General features: G+C 36.8%; 1 long non-coding RNA gene across 1 annotated transcript; it reads left to right on the top strand.

The window, feature by feature from the left end:
• The first annotated feature begins 237 nt into the window (after window positions 1-237).
• LOC149199369 (uncharacterized) lies at window positions 238-684 on the top strand. The gene is made up of 2 exons (XR_016253265.1): window positions 238-362; window positions 552-684. It is a non-coding gene; the product is annotated as an uncharacterized LOC149199369 (long non-coding RNA).
• Window positions 685-15478: the final 14794 nt, after the last annotated feature.

The raw sequence follows: 15478 nt of genomic DNA on the forward strand, positions 1-15478 counted from the left end.
TTTCCTTCATTTCTTTTTGTATCTACCTTCTATTCTCTTTGGCAATGATGCTTCTATTTCATGTTTTGGTGGATTAGCAGGGGAGCCCTGTAACAAGCACGGCATTCTCTCCAGGATTTTTGTTGCATCCATTCGAGGAGGCTAGTCCATTGGGTTTAACGCTGAAGAAAACACCTTCATTTATAGAACTTATTCAAATGAATCTTTCTGAAGGGGACTCAGCAGCTCCCTTATCTATAAATAATTCCAGCCTGGAGGTGGGGAGAAAGAATGAATCAAAGTGTGCACCAGGACCGGCTATTGCTGACAAGTACAAGGCCTCAAACTTCCCAGCCTTGGTTTTGAGAATTGGTTCTTGGGAGGTAATATGCATAAGAAATTAATACAGCTAAGTTTGCATATTAAATTCTTCAATCTTGTCAGAACATATTAAATATTTTTTTTTCACCTAAACAAGCCTCTTGATAGCCACTGATGGAAACTCATGATATGGTAGTAAGTAATGCACATTTAGCAAGATTGCATTGACATAAAGATGCTGATGATGCCAGCGTATTTCAAGATATGAAGGAGACTTGGTGGTAAAATGCTATGATGCAAAGCGTAGACTTGTTTGGGAAGTCTTGGAGGGTGGTCTGAAGAGCAAGATGGAGATTCATTGGTCAGATATAACCTCTTTGAAGACCAGTTGTCCCGACAATGAACCTGGTACCCTAGAGATTGAAGTAAGCATCAGGTTTTGCTTATTTTTTGTATCCTACTTGAGGCGGAGTTGAAGTGCAAGTGCTTTTGATATTTCTATACGAGTATCTTTTCTTTTGTATCATACATACAGGTACGACTTCCATGAACTTGAACGGGCCCTTCAACAGTTTCATTGCCTCCAGAGGGGTTATTCCCATGTATATCACTATAACACAGAGGCTGCCATTCTTTGAAAATACTTTGGACATTGTTCATTCTATGCATGTCTTGAGCAATTGGATTCCCTCACATCTACTGGAATTTGTACTCTATGATATCTACAGGATTCTGAGGCCTGGAGGCCTATTCTGGCTAGATCATTTTTTCTGCACAAAGGATCAACTGAAGATCTATGTGCCCATGATTGAGCAGCTAGGGTATAAGAAGCTGAAATGGTCTGTTGCCCCTAAGTTTGATAGAGGGCCCGAGCTCAAAGAAATGTATATCTCTGCTGTCTGGGAGAAGCCAGTTAAGAGGCAGTGCGCAGGCTACTTGTAGATGCAGTTTTAAGTTTCATGGGCTTAAGGCCCCTTAACTTAAAACAAATAAACATTTCTCTCTGTAATGTATTTTAATTTTCAATTATGGGAATATATATGATGCCCTTGCCTGTTTTTAAGATATTTGCCACTTTCAGTGTATGGTTCATGTATCTAGGTTTGATTTAGGGCTCCAAGATTTTCATATTCATATTAATATATAAAACACATCTGCAATATGAATTTCTGGATTTTCTACCGTGCCATGGTTTTCATTGATTTTTGAAAAAATGTGGATGGTTCGTCTGTAATGGTCAAGGGCTGAAATTCAATGGCCATGTTTAGTAGGTTTTGACTGCAATGGCGAAACTGCAAATTAACTGGAATTCATCGAGATAAGATGATCAAGAGAAATGATAAGCTTATCTCATGACAAATAGGAAAAACGGTGACGTTGAATTCTAGAGAACAATTGATTAAAATTAGAAGCCCAAAGGACATGGACCAAGAGCATTTTGTGCGCCAAATCCAAATGTAGTCATTTTGAAAGAAAATGGCACTTTTGAAGAACTTCATGAGTACTTAGATCCTTCAACCAATGAAAGAATTCAAGGATCAAATGTCCTAGAATGCATGCAATGTGAAGAGAGCATACAAACTTTAACTCCGTAAAACTATGATGAACATGAAAATTATGAAAAAGATCAAGAGAATTTCATTCAAACAAGAGCTCAACTAAGTAGGTTCAAGCCTAGAAATCAAGTAGGTAAAGGAGAAGCATTCAATAATACTCCTCATTCAACCCTTCATCAAGCTAATGCATAGCACACAAGGAACAAGCTAATGCAATGATGAAGATGACTTATAACATAATGAATGAATTGATAGAGCTACAAATTACTCATTCTTTTGTTAAAGTGATTAAAATACCTCAACAAAAGGAGAACTTGTTGAAAGCCTAGGAGAATACAAATCCATGAAGCTCAAGAATAGAAACAACTTTTATCAGTAGTTAACAAAGACCCAAGTACCTCCACCTAGAGTAAGAAGAAAGATACTCCTTTTTATCTCTCTCAAAAATCATGATTTTTATCTTACATAATTGCATGGTCCATAGTTGTCTACAAATAATATAATGCCACTTTCAATTATGATGTTTTTAGGATTGGAACACCAAATATTATGAAGCCCCAAAAAAGTATACACACTATTGGTTCAAAATAGATTCCTTCCTATGATAAAATTAAAGATTTTTGTGCATGGATAAGCTCTGCTCCACATATAAATACAATCTTCTCTCTGATTGTAGTTGACATTCCAATGGCTTATGGAGTTGTTGTTGGTTGTGATTAATCAAATAGCTGATCGTACCTATGGTTGTATAACTTTGTTTTACTTTTGTATGATCTATGAAATGGATTTTGAAGGGCTGTAAAGCTTTCAAATGAAATATTTTCTCCGGATCTATCCTATACAAATTTGTGACAGAAATAGCGACTAAGATGGCCATAAAGCGATCTCTTACTTCCAGATTAAAGTTTATTTGGGCACAAGTACCATGCGAAATTAGATACAGAGGTTCATTAAATAAAAAAACAGTTATATTCACTTGGAGCTGGTGCCGAAGAGGATTTGTTGTCTCGTGCAGAAGCTTTCACATTCAACCTTTGGCCTGATGATTTGGATTGCATGATGTGCTTTTTATTGTTCACTGATGAAATATTTGATGCATTTTAAAAAGAATTCTGAGAAACAGTTTGACAAACCATCTAATAGTTCTAACAGATCACTTGGTGAAAGCATTGCTTAAAGCATATTCAGAATAATATTTGTATTGTTGTGCAGGTAATGAAGTATGGTACAAATGAAGCACTACCAGACGAAGCCTTAAATGGCCATTCAGCACAGGTGTTATTTTAGCCAATTTGGAACCCACGAGTGCTTTATCTTGATTGTGGTCTTTTATCAAAAGGTGGCAAATCACTTTTAGACAATACTTTTATTTCAAACTGGTGATCAAATACAAAAACAAATTTGTTTCTCCGCGGCTCTCTCCTCTTTTTTATGAAACTCTGCTTAAATGTAGTCAACTATTTATCATGCTGGAATCGCGGCTCTCTCCTCTTTTTTATGAAACTCTGGTTAAATGTAGTCAACTATTTATCATGCTGGAATCATACAACTGTTTCCTTGATATATACCAAATGCTAGAAGAGAATATGAAGAGGAAGAGCAAGCTGCTTTCCCAAGTTCTTGATCACATGATATTGCTTCTTCTAATGTATTTCTATGAGACACTGAGGGATCTTCTAACACCACAAATTGTTCAGCAAGAGATTCAGAGGACTGCAACACCTGCCTCTGTGTGGAAGATCTGTCAGAAACAACTAACTTCAAGAGTTAGATTCGTAGATCTATTACTTGATTAGAAGAGAAAATGAAGATTAAGTGGTTACTCTAGAGTCTAAATGACAAAATAAATCTTTAATTACGAATGGAATAACAAGCAGATACAGTATACAGTAAAAGCACATTATTTTTATGGATGTGAAATGTAGAATTTGTGTATTGTGTCCAAACTCTTAGTAACAGTGATAAGGACTTGGCCTCTTCTTCAATACACAAAATAGGGTTCCTTGATTTTACTAATATAGATGACACATGATGCCCACTGATTGTCTTTTCAAGGCTTGGAAATATATGCATACAAAATCTCGACTTCCTTAAATTATGAACGGCCATAGAACTGTCCTTTAAAAGATTCTCTGCTTCCTTACAAATATGTGGAATGACAAGTCCACCACCCTTCTTCTTTTATAGCCCGAAGATCAAGAAATCACAGCTCCAATGACCTATACTGGTCGGCCAAATTCACAGAAAATGACAGTATATAGCAGTGCTTTATGTGACATAGGCTTCTTGGCCTTATTACAAGCACAAGGAATAAGTAGGCATCTTCTTAGATAAAACAATCAACATTAACAAAAATTTCTCTCTTCAATAACTCAGAGAACAAAGAGGCATGAATAGGTCGGATTCACTGTCTGAATTGAAGAGCAAGAGAGAATATACGACAACAGGGAGAGACCATGCAAAGCAGATATGTACATTCATACGGATCTAGGCAGTTCCATGTAGTTTACAAAACAGTTCCATATGTTCATGCAGATATGGCCATGCAATCCATAAAGCAACACAGTCCATACATACAACATGCCATATCTTCTCGGGCCAACTGTACTGCTCAGTTTAGGGTGATTTGTTGACCATAGAGCTGTTGGATTTTAGCACACTGTGAAGGTTTATTCGTAAGTGTTTTTGAAAGAATGAAAATCTGATTTTGAAGGAGAAATTACCTCTGTAAACAGTTTTATGCTTCCACTATTTAATTTCCAGCTATTGTGTGATTGATGATATGGCCTGAAATTTAATTTATGGTTAATTAAATTCAGCAAGTTATTTGTTTAATTAAGATCTTAAGGGCATTATTCATCTGGCCATTCTTACTGTAGTGTGCCTTACCCTAATGGCAGTAACCCTCAAAGGGATGAGGCCAACGATCATGCATGTTGGATTTTCAGAAGTGTAGGTGTGTTTGCTTTTTAATATTAAGCAGTCCACCATAACATTTCTGCCTCCATACCACAAGATTGAGAACAGAGTAATCCTTTCTCCAAGGTTGGCTTCATGAAATGACCTTTGGCATATTCTTGTGTTCTTGCACTTTTCTTGGCCTCCTAGGAGAATAAAGTTATTTTCAAAAGACTTATCCAAAAGCATACTTATGCCTAGAATGTAAAAGAGAGATAGCTCCATTGCATAGCAGACCTTTATTGTTTCTTGTGCTCAGAACAATAGGAACACTTTGCTCCTTCTTAATGTGGTTCAGAGAACTAGGCCAACAACTTGGTTCTTCATTGCTCCATAGGACTCTCTTTAATTCATTGATCAAATCCAAATAAATATATGTATCCCTAGAGTCACTTATTTGATCCTCAACAAATTTTCTTGTTGGACATCTTTGTTTACAAGACTTGAATTTATGTGAGCACAGGTGATTGGATGGAAGGACTGATAGCTTCAGAATTTTGATGCAGAGGTGCCAAAGGGATCAGATCTTCAAACATACTGTTGACTGCTTTATCCACTGAGAGGATTGGACTTAGATCAACAAATTCTTAAAACAAAACTCTTCATTGACTTCTTATCATGACACGTGGTTTAGCTGCTGAAGGAGGACTTTCCTATTGTAAGAACATTGAAATATTACCTCTGCAAATAGCATATCAAAAGTCCCTAAAAAAAATTAAATCACTGCATTAAATGGGTAATATGCATTAAATTACCCAATCCATGATGAGGAGGGGTCCTTCGCATCCAGGCATCCATATTCATAAGACCGTCTTTCATAAGATCCTGGCTCAACGCATCAAAGTGCCCAATGACCTAATCAAGATGCCAAAATCAGTGCCCTCTGCTCATTTTGCTCGCCAAGACATAGGATCAGCCATGCACATCCTTCTTCCAATGTGTTCTTCATGAGGCACCTTGAGAGATACCATACCTCTGATTTTATGTTCATACACACTGCTACAGGGGTCTGTTCCAAAGTGCCTCGCACTTCTTCTATCTTCCAGACTTCCAAGGGTACTGTCACCCTTATCCAATGGTGCCAACACAAAGGAGCTGCATACTTTTCTTGGATGAACTTCCTTTGCTTCAGCTGCTAGACAAAAATAGGATCACATGGAGGGCTGCCACTAAACCTTCTCAACAAAATCACATCAACTGCTAGATAATGACATTATGGAGGGCTTTTACTATTCTTCAAAAATCATTTTCAGGCTGATGTCTAAAGGGACCATCCCTTCTCATAACTGCATCCTCTATTTTTATTGGCTTCAGGGCACCTCTTATGAAGGTTTCGAAGACATGAATATATATTCCTTGTTGATTTTCAAGTTGGCTTGAATGGAACAGGCTTTTAACACTTGTATATATATCTATATATATGTTCTTGTAACAATGATAAGGACTTGGCCTCTTCTTCAATACACAAATAGGGTTCCTTGATTTTACTAATATAGATGACATAGGATGCCCACTGATTGTCTTTTCAAGGCTTACAAATATATGCAAACAGAATCTCGACTTCCTTAAATTATCAAGGGCCTTAGAACTGTCCTTTAAAAGATTCTCCGCTTCCTTACAAACATGTGGAATGAGAAGTCCACCACCTTTCTTCTTTTATAGCCCGAAGATCAAGAAATCACAGCCCCAATGACCTATACTGGTCGGCCAAATTCACAGAGCATGATAGTATATAGCAATGCTTTATGTGACATAGGCTTCTTGGCCTTATTACAAGCACAAGGAATAAGTAGGCATCTTCTTAGATAAAAAAATCGACATTAACAAAACTTTTTCTCTTCAATAACTCAGAGAACAAAGAGGCATGAATAGGTCAGATTCACTGTCTGGTTGATGGCATACTTTTTATAAATAAATTTCCATGGCTATTACGGTTCAATTAAGAGCCAATCTCTTGCAGAGTTCAGAGTTGAATTCATCTGTAACTGCCTTTGATTTAGGGAGTGCTCAAGAAAAAACTTCAATGCCTAACAAGACTGTGATGATCACAACCATAAATGTAGCTTGGGCAGAGGAAAACAGTGTACTACATTTGTACATGCAGAGCCTTCGAATAGTTATTGAATCATGTTCTCCTCGTTGCAGTGGACCAGGAGTCATTTAATCCTTGCCAACATATTCATCACACTGCTATATTTTGCTAGAAGAAATATCTGATTTCAATGAATCTGCCTCTGCATACCAAGACTGGCGTGAATGGTAAAATTCAATGAATCTTCCTCTGCATGCCACTAGAAATTGTTGCTTGAAAATATCTATTTTAAAGGGAAGAAATGGAATGGTTTTTTTGTTATTTGGATTACCAAAAGAAATGGCTTAGTTAAGATAGCTTATAAATGGAGGCATAAATTCTGAGGCTCTCATGGTGTTATTTCAATATATTGGCCCTGTTCAAGTTTTGAATGATTCAGAAATTAGCAGATTTGTTAAATAGTGGAGGCAGGGAATTTGCACTTCTTTTCTGTCAAACCTGGGAGCTGATAAAAGATGAGAAACAATTTAATCACACACATGTTGGTAAAAGCCTAATACTAAGAAGGCAGGTAGAAGTGGATGATTAAGATTGTTTATAGGTTTAGCCAACAATTTTATTGGTAACATGCGTAGTTTGAACTTTTGGTGATATTGTTTCATCACATAGGCTGACTACAGTTTGGTGAATTGTTACTGGAAATATACTTAAATCAAGATAAAATATAGGTGGTAATACCTAGTTGAATGGAGAGTCCCAGTATATTGGCCCTTTTGAGGATTATTACTTGACCAGTTTGTTGCCTTAGTCTGCTGAGTAAATTTTTTTTTGTTAGTTGGTTGTTGTTGTAATTGGTAAATTGTATAGGTGATTTTCATTCACATGCTTATTGGAATAGCTGGCTTCTTGAATAGGGAAGTCATGCAGTTGAGTATGTGAGAGGGGTTTGTAGAACACATTATCTAATGAACTCTTATGAAGAGGCAAAAAGTCTCACTCATAGCCTACTCAGGGCTTCAGATGGGAATTTCTTTTATATACTGATCAACTTATTAGAACTACTGCTGCACTTTCTTCATCCACAGAAGCCACTTGAAAATGCTTGAAAATAAACTCTCTGTAAGGGCCATTGTCAATAAAAATATTTGCAGTGGAGGCCCTCTGCCCAACAACCATTTTAGCCAGCCTTGGAAGGCAAATAGTTGAGTTCAAACATGATGAAAATTTAATTCCCTGTATACAAAAGCATGTATTAGGTGTTGATAATGGCTAGAAATGTGCAGTGAAGATGTATATACCTCCTTTTGTACAAAAATGAACAGAAGAGGCAGAGGTATAAGGTTCACCTCGAATTTTCTTGCAAGTTCAATCCACTGTAGGATGTGAAAGGAAGTGTCATAATGCTAAGAGTGAAAAAGAGGGGAAGGAAGAAACTAATAATTTCAGAAATTCTAGCGTTCTATCCGTACCTTGATTTGTTCTAGTAAAATAAATATTAATTGTTTGTCGACATCCAGGGAGCTATCTGGTAATAATAATAATATTTTATTAGTATTATAATAATAATAACAACAATGGAAAGGTGGGGAAGGAAGAAACTAATAATTTCATAAATTTGGACCTTTTATCCTAGCTTTATTTGTTCTTCAGATCCAACTAATATTTTGTAGATCCAACTTATGGTGAACCAGTAGCTTGAAAGCCAATTGCAAGTCATTCAGCCAACAACGATCTATAAGCATGCCATAGTATTATGTCTCTGCATATTCACAATAGTGATTCCATTGTCATATTATTATTCTCCACTTGGACAGAGAGATGACACAAGGGGTTTCTACATGTTGACCAACCATGAAAATTGGATCTTATAAATTAAAATTCTTGTTTTCTAGCCTTCTATTTCTGTAGATACCAATTGTGTAGTTGATGGCATACTTTTTATAATTTCTTCCACAAACTATTATTATTTACAAAATATTCATTTTCAGAATACACATAACTAACTATTGCAATTGTAACTCATTATCATCCACCCTTGCTTTCAACAATGTCCATTCACATGTCCCTATTCTTCCCCACTCTATGCTATTCTTCCCCACTCTATACATGTCTCTATTCTTCTCCACTTTATGCTATTCTTCCCCACTCTATGCCTTACGGCGTTTCCTTTGCAACATAAGGTGCAAATGCTAGTTTTACTATTCTACACTTTAAGTTTTTAACACATGATTTTAAATCATATAAAATAAACACACACACACACACACACACACACACATATATATATATATTGATTTGAACATGAACTAGAAGAGATCAAATTTTTCGGTTTAACATTTGCATTATAAAAAAAATCGTACCTATCAAAATTTTATCTTCCTAAATGCATGCTAGATCCACCTCATCCATGATTAAATGAACCCAGATTTTTTATAATAGTTTTCCGCGTCATATCATGCTTCATTTGTCTACGCGTTTCGAACCAACCACTGTGGTTCATGGTCAAGACAACTTGAAGAATTAGATCATGGCTCTCTCTACTTATAGTGCGGCCATGATCTAGTTCTGATCATGGTTCTCTCTACTTATAGTGCATCCATGATCTAGTTCTTCAACTTGCCCTGACAATGAACCACACTTGATGGTTTGAAATGCTTCGAGAAATAAATCAAGATGTGATTTCTGCCTAAAACTATTCTAAAATTTTTTGATATGAACCACAGAAGCCTAAATTCAACCACTGAATCCATATTGATAAATAGCTAAAATCTCCAAGCCCAAACGTTAAATTCTCTGTAAAAAAATATCGAGAGAGATTTTCCTACCTCATTTTTTTCTTCACGAACAACCAAATCATCATCGGAGCATTGCAGTTCGTTTTCATCACAGGTCTCCTAATTTCTATCTAGCGGGAGAAGACAAATCTGGATAATTGCATGTCTCACGGGAAAATAATTTCTGCGTGTACTAATGGTACCCCCGGAAAATTCTTTGTCTCGTTTTGTAAGTGGGACATTATAGATTAGTTGCTGTATGATTTTATATAAAGCTCGTCCGTATATAAAGCTCGTCCGTATCCATTAAGTGCGTCGATGTTTTCAGAACAGTTTCCCTTCATTTAGATCCTTGTTCTTAAGTTCCTGTAACATAATTATAATCATAAACATTTGTCCAGTACGGATTATATGCTTTGACATTGATTAGAAATCTTTATTGAAATTTTGAATGAAAGCATATACAAAATCATACATATAATATTTTATCTTATCTTCATAGCATCAAATAATTATATGTATCTTTTTGCTTTTCCATGTTAATTTGTTGATTGCAAATGTAGAACAGTAAAATTCAAATGATCAACAAGTTTTCATGTGGCCTAAAAGTACTCTAAAATTCTTCATGATATGTATAAAAATTAGATAGTGTATAAAGATGCTATCTCTGAGCATATTGCTCCAGTCGATCTAAAGGTTCAAAAGTGCGAATAATGTGCTAACATAAAACAGCTAGAAGTCAAACAGCAGGCACATTAGTTGTATCTTTGAAAAGGTCATATAAGAAAATAAAACCATGGAACTGGGTGAGGTGAAAGGATTTTTAATTGATATGATATAAGGAAAAAACCTTATATAGAATTTTTAATTTCCATTATGGATTAATTCGTTTATTGGATTTAGTTTTCATTAAATTCTCCGTTGAAACCCAATCGAAAAGACTGTCAGTAAAATTCACCTAGGAAAATCACATAGGAACTATTAATTTTTTTTTTGTTGAAATGTTCAATAGTTTTTCTTCTTGATGGTTAAGATATGGCTTTCTTCCCTATGCTTGTATATTTTTGGATGATACATCGCTTTTAGGCCTTCAACATTGGCGTGAGTTGAGCATTGACATGCAAAGCTCCTTGTAGATTATAGATGATGGAAAGCGTCAGCTTTGCTATTAGTTGGGCATACGCAGGCAAGACTAACCTGCTAATTTAACAAAGCGGGTTCAGTTTTTGTTAGATATCATTGCGATACGAATTTGCTTGTGGGATAGTGATTTATAATAAACTTCCGTTAAATTTTTTCCATTTGTCTAAATTTTTTCATTTAATTAAAAAAAGCAGTTTTTACTTTAAAAAAAGATTTTTACTTGATAAAAGTGTAAAATTTTTCTACTTCAATCTTTAAAAATAAATACATAATATATTTGATAAAAGTGTAAAATTTTTCTACTTCAATCTTTAAAAATAAATACATAATATATTTTGAGGTGTATAGAAAGAGTATGAAGGATGGATGCCATATCTGGGTTCTTGATGTGATTGGTTTTTTTTTTTTTTTTTTTTTTTGCCTAAGTGGGCTTTCTACTATAGATTGTAGTTTCTTAAGCTGGTTGTCTCCATTGCCACTTTTTTAAGCTTACTGTAGATTGTAGTTTCTTAAGCTGGTTGTTGCCATTGCCACTTTTTTTTGCAAAAGCCAAGCATTTGTAGATCATAGTTTTTACAACTATTAATTGTGTTAAATTCGAGCTTTTCACAATTTTTTTGCTTCTTGGCATCTTTGTGCTCATGAGTGGCTTGCTAGCTTCATAATGAACATTATTGATAGATCTAATGCTCGTGCCCCCTTAAGAACTACTTTTATGGATACAATTGACTCTAAAACATGTAAATTGCCAAATTGGTAGAAGTCATTTTGGAAAAAGATTTAGCAACTTCCAAGGCTCTTTGGAATATTAGTGTCTTAAATTAGAGAGGATTAATATGTATGTTTAAAATTATCTCTTTGAGTCCACTTATGGTCTTTGAACATGCTTGTAAGAATTGGGCTTATCAAGACCTTGATAAAATGTTTTGTTGTGATAAGTACTTGCTGATATTTATTTTTGAATGCAAAGAATCTCTTTGAGTCCACATATGGTATTTGAGCATGTTGCTAAGAATTGGGTTTATCATGATCTTGATGAAATGGTTTTTTGCGATAAGTACTTGGGTTTATTTTTTTATTTTTTTTTCTGAATTGGACTAATTCTATTGATAAAAATATGGTACATGAAGATACAATCGAAATAGACAGAGAGTCGTCAACCGGAAATGATAGGACTATCAACCTCGGTTCCGGAGAAGAAGTGAAATAAGCAAGAAGCTACAACATATGGCTGGAAGCAAGAAAAAGGCTGACTTCTACCCAGAATGGTTTGAAGCCTCAACACGAAGCTTTTTCCCTTTCATTTTTTTGACTTCGACCCAACCTTCATGGGATGAATGAGCAATAGCAACTTGAAGATTGGGGCATTCCACAGGGGAACCCTCCTTTTCTGAATCAGACGAGGAGGTCAAGTGGACGTGTTTCTGAGCAGTGGCTGTATCAGAGGACTATGCTGGACCATCGGTGGAAGGGACCACAGGATGAGGGGCTTGATCCTTTTCCGCATTGGTACCTTTATCTTCAAAGCTGGAGGAATCATAATCCTCGACTGGAGGTGGAGAGCAAGGAGCCCATCGTTTGGACTTGGGCTTGGAGAGGTTTTCCTTATGCTTTTTTGCCAGGCGAGATGGGCAGGTGTTCTGCAAATGCCCTGATTAGCGGCAATTGTGGCAACGGAATGCAGTATTTTCGTAATCTAGTGTCTGGGACCAGACAAAGTCGTTTATCTTGAGATTGATTTGGTTTGGTAGTCCTTTGCTCAAATCTAACTCCACACATATTCTTGCATATGAGTAGAGACCTTTGGATTCCTGCCAGAAGTCTCCCATAAGGAAACTGCCCAAGGTGTTGCCTATAGCTCTGTAGACACGAGTATGCCATAAGTGAGCAGGTAAGTTTGGAAGCCTGGTCCATACATGTGCCTTGGTAATGACTGTTGTTGCTGGATCAAAATTTGGGAACCAAGGAGTCAAGAAGAGCCCCGCAGTTCCCATCAACCAAGGGCCTTCTTCTAAGGCCTTTTCATAATACTTACTATTGTCAAAAAGAACAATGAAGTAACCTTTTGAACATAAACTGATCTTACAATGATGAGTCCAGTTTGCATGGATCCATGCATAGAGAACCTGAGAACACGACCACAATCCGTTAAATCTACAAATGATGGCTCTTTCTGCAAATTCTTGAAGTTGGGTTGCAAGCTCTTCATGGGAGAGTTCAACAGAGGGAACTTCATCTATCTTATCAACCAGAAAGGGCTTAGGTGTAAGATCCTCCAGGGGCTGGGGTTCTCAGAGTGTACTACATCTTTGTATGAGAAGGGACGAGCAGAGGATGGATGTCCCGCTGCAACTCCTCCCAGGCGAAGGGTTACAACCAAAGCGTTGTTCCTGGTAACGTTGTAAGAAGAGAGGGGAAGAAGATCTTCAAGTTGTTTACCTTGAAAGAGAAGTCTCTGAAGACCTGAAGGGATCCCAATCCGTCGTTCTAGATCCAGTTTGAGATCCAGCACTAGATCTGAAGAACTGACCCATTGCAGGATGGTTCTGCCTGAAGGCTGAGAAATTTGGATCTGAAAGGAGTCAAAGAAGAGCCTAGACCCAGTGTCAGGGCTTCTTGTGCTTCCGAGAGTAGATCTGCCATGGCGATTTTCCTTCTGGGGTGTCAGACTTGCAAGATCTTGGCCGATCTGTCTATTGTGAGCCCATTCTGAAGGAGAATTTTTGTTATCAGGCATCCAGAGTTGGGTTTGGTGTGGACTGTTCTGCTTATTGGGCATCATGGCGGATCTGATTGTCTGACCACCTTCTGTGGTCAGGATGCCCGATCCAGCTCTATAAATCGGCCCTGCAGACGCCTCTTGTACTAAATCTGGTATAAAGTGAGGATAAGTAAAGAATGGAATTACCCTTACCGCAGACACGTTGCCTTGAGGTCTACTTGCTTTGGCTTCGTCCTCGATCAGTATTTCCTCCTACCTCACATCTGCCCAGGGGTCTAGAAACTTCAATCTGGGCTATGCTCCTGGCCGATCTCCTTAACGTCTATACTCCTGTGCATGCAGGAGGCAGAGACGGTTTTTCCAAGGTCGATGGGGTGCGCGGCTTTGGGGCTAATCCGGATGAGACCAACAGTGATGAAGTCGCCTTGCCCATGGCCAGGTCGGGCATCGTAGCCCATTAGATGACAGAAGTTTGCCCTGGACAGGTTGCGTATAGTCAATCAGTCTCTGCCGAGGGTTTTCTTGGGTCCCAAGGTCCTTTGTTGGGGCTCTCTGGAAGATCAATTTATCTGGGGTTGTGCTTATGGGATCCGTCAAGGCGGCACTATCAGTACCTGCGCTTGTGTACCCCTTCCTCGTGCCGCTTCGAACCCTGGTTTCCGCCATCGCAGTCTCCCCACTGCAAATTTTCTGAGTAATCTGGTCACTAAACCAAGTACTTGGGTTTATCAAGACCTTGATGAAATGGTTTTTTGTGATAAGTACTTGTTGATATTTATTTTTGAATGCAAAGATGTTAACTACATGTTCTTAACATTTGGATGTTATTTCATGGGTTCCAAGAGAATGCTCCTATCTCACTAGACCTTTGAATTCCATGTGGGCATGGAAATCTCTTCTTCCAATGTCTGGGCTAGACTTCCACACCTCCCCATCTTTCTCCACGGTGAATATGAAATCAAAAAAATGAGAAAGCATATAGGAAATTATATAACCTATGTAGAGCCTAAAGGTGGTATTTTCACATGTGCTAGAGTATGTGTGCAAAAATGTTTTGGTAAGGTATTTCCTAGGTTGATTCAACTTGAAAGGGAGGGCTAGAGTTGCCTTTTCATGAGCTATGAAATTGACATCATGTTTCTACGAAATTACTCTTTTTTGCTTCCACATTGTACTCCTTTTTCATTTTTAAACATATAAAACCTATCCTTTTATGACCTTAACATGTTGCTTAATTTGATTGTTAGTTATATTACTTAGAATTAAATTATCAATCTAGGTTCATATACTTGTGAAGTGCACTTTCATATACTTGTGAAGTGCACTACACTATATGTGGTAGGAATTCAACCTTCATTTTTAATTCTAGAAGAATAAATCTAGTTTATCAATAGCAAGAAATGAATGGTAAACGTATGCAAATGAATGAAAAGAATAAGATGGAGTGAAAATAAAATCTTAATCTAAAACTAAATTAAATATTAAATACTACAAATGCAGGGAAAATCTATGTGACAAAATCTGGTCAAAGCACACACATATACTTAATTTTGATGAAAGAAATGAAATGGTTATCCTTGAAGGTAATAAAAGCAAAGAAAACATTATAATATATTAAAAGCAAGGACAATCTATTTTAGGAAAGAGAAGAACTTAAAATCTAGTGAAGACATTTGAAATTAATCTATAAATTTAGTCTATGAAAGCATGCAAATCATTAATTTGGAAATACAAGTAAGCCTAATTTACGAAATCTTGTAAATTTAATCTATGAACATGAAATAATTAACTATGAAAGCAATGAAGCCTATAAAGCAATTATGACGTAGGAATCAATTGTTTTACAAAATTATAAACAATCGGCCCTGTGTTTTCCCTTACCTTTATAATCAGCCTTTCCCTTCACTTCTCTATTTTCGTTTATATAAGCCCGACAACAGGTATGCACGAATCAAAAGAGTCACTTGGTAATATTGTACCGTAGATCATAACA

This window comes from Pinus tabuliformis, chromosome 2_1 (assembly GCF_031772625.1).
Source record: "Pinus tabuliformis cultivar Carrire ecotype Pingquan chromosome 2_1, CPIR1, whole genome shotgun sequence".
Classification (NCBI taxonomy): Eukaryota; Viridiplantae; Streptophyta; class Pinopsida; order Pinales; family Pinaceae; genus Pinus; species Pinus tabuliformis.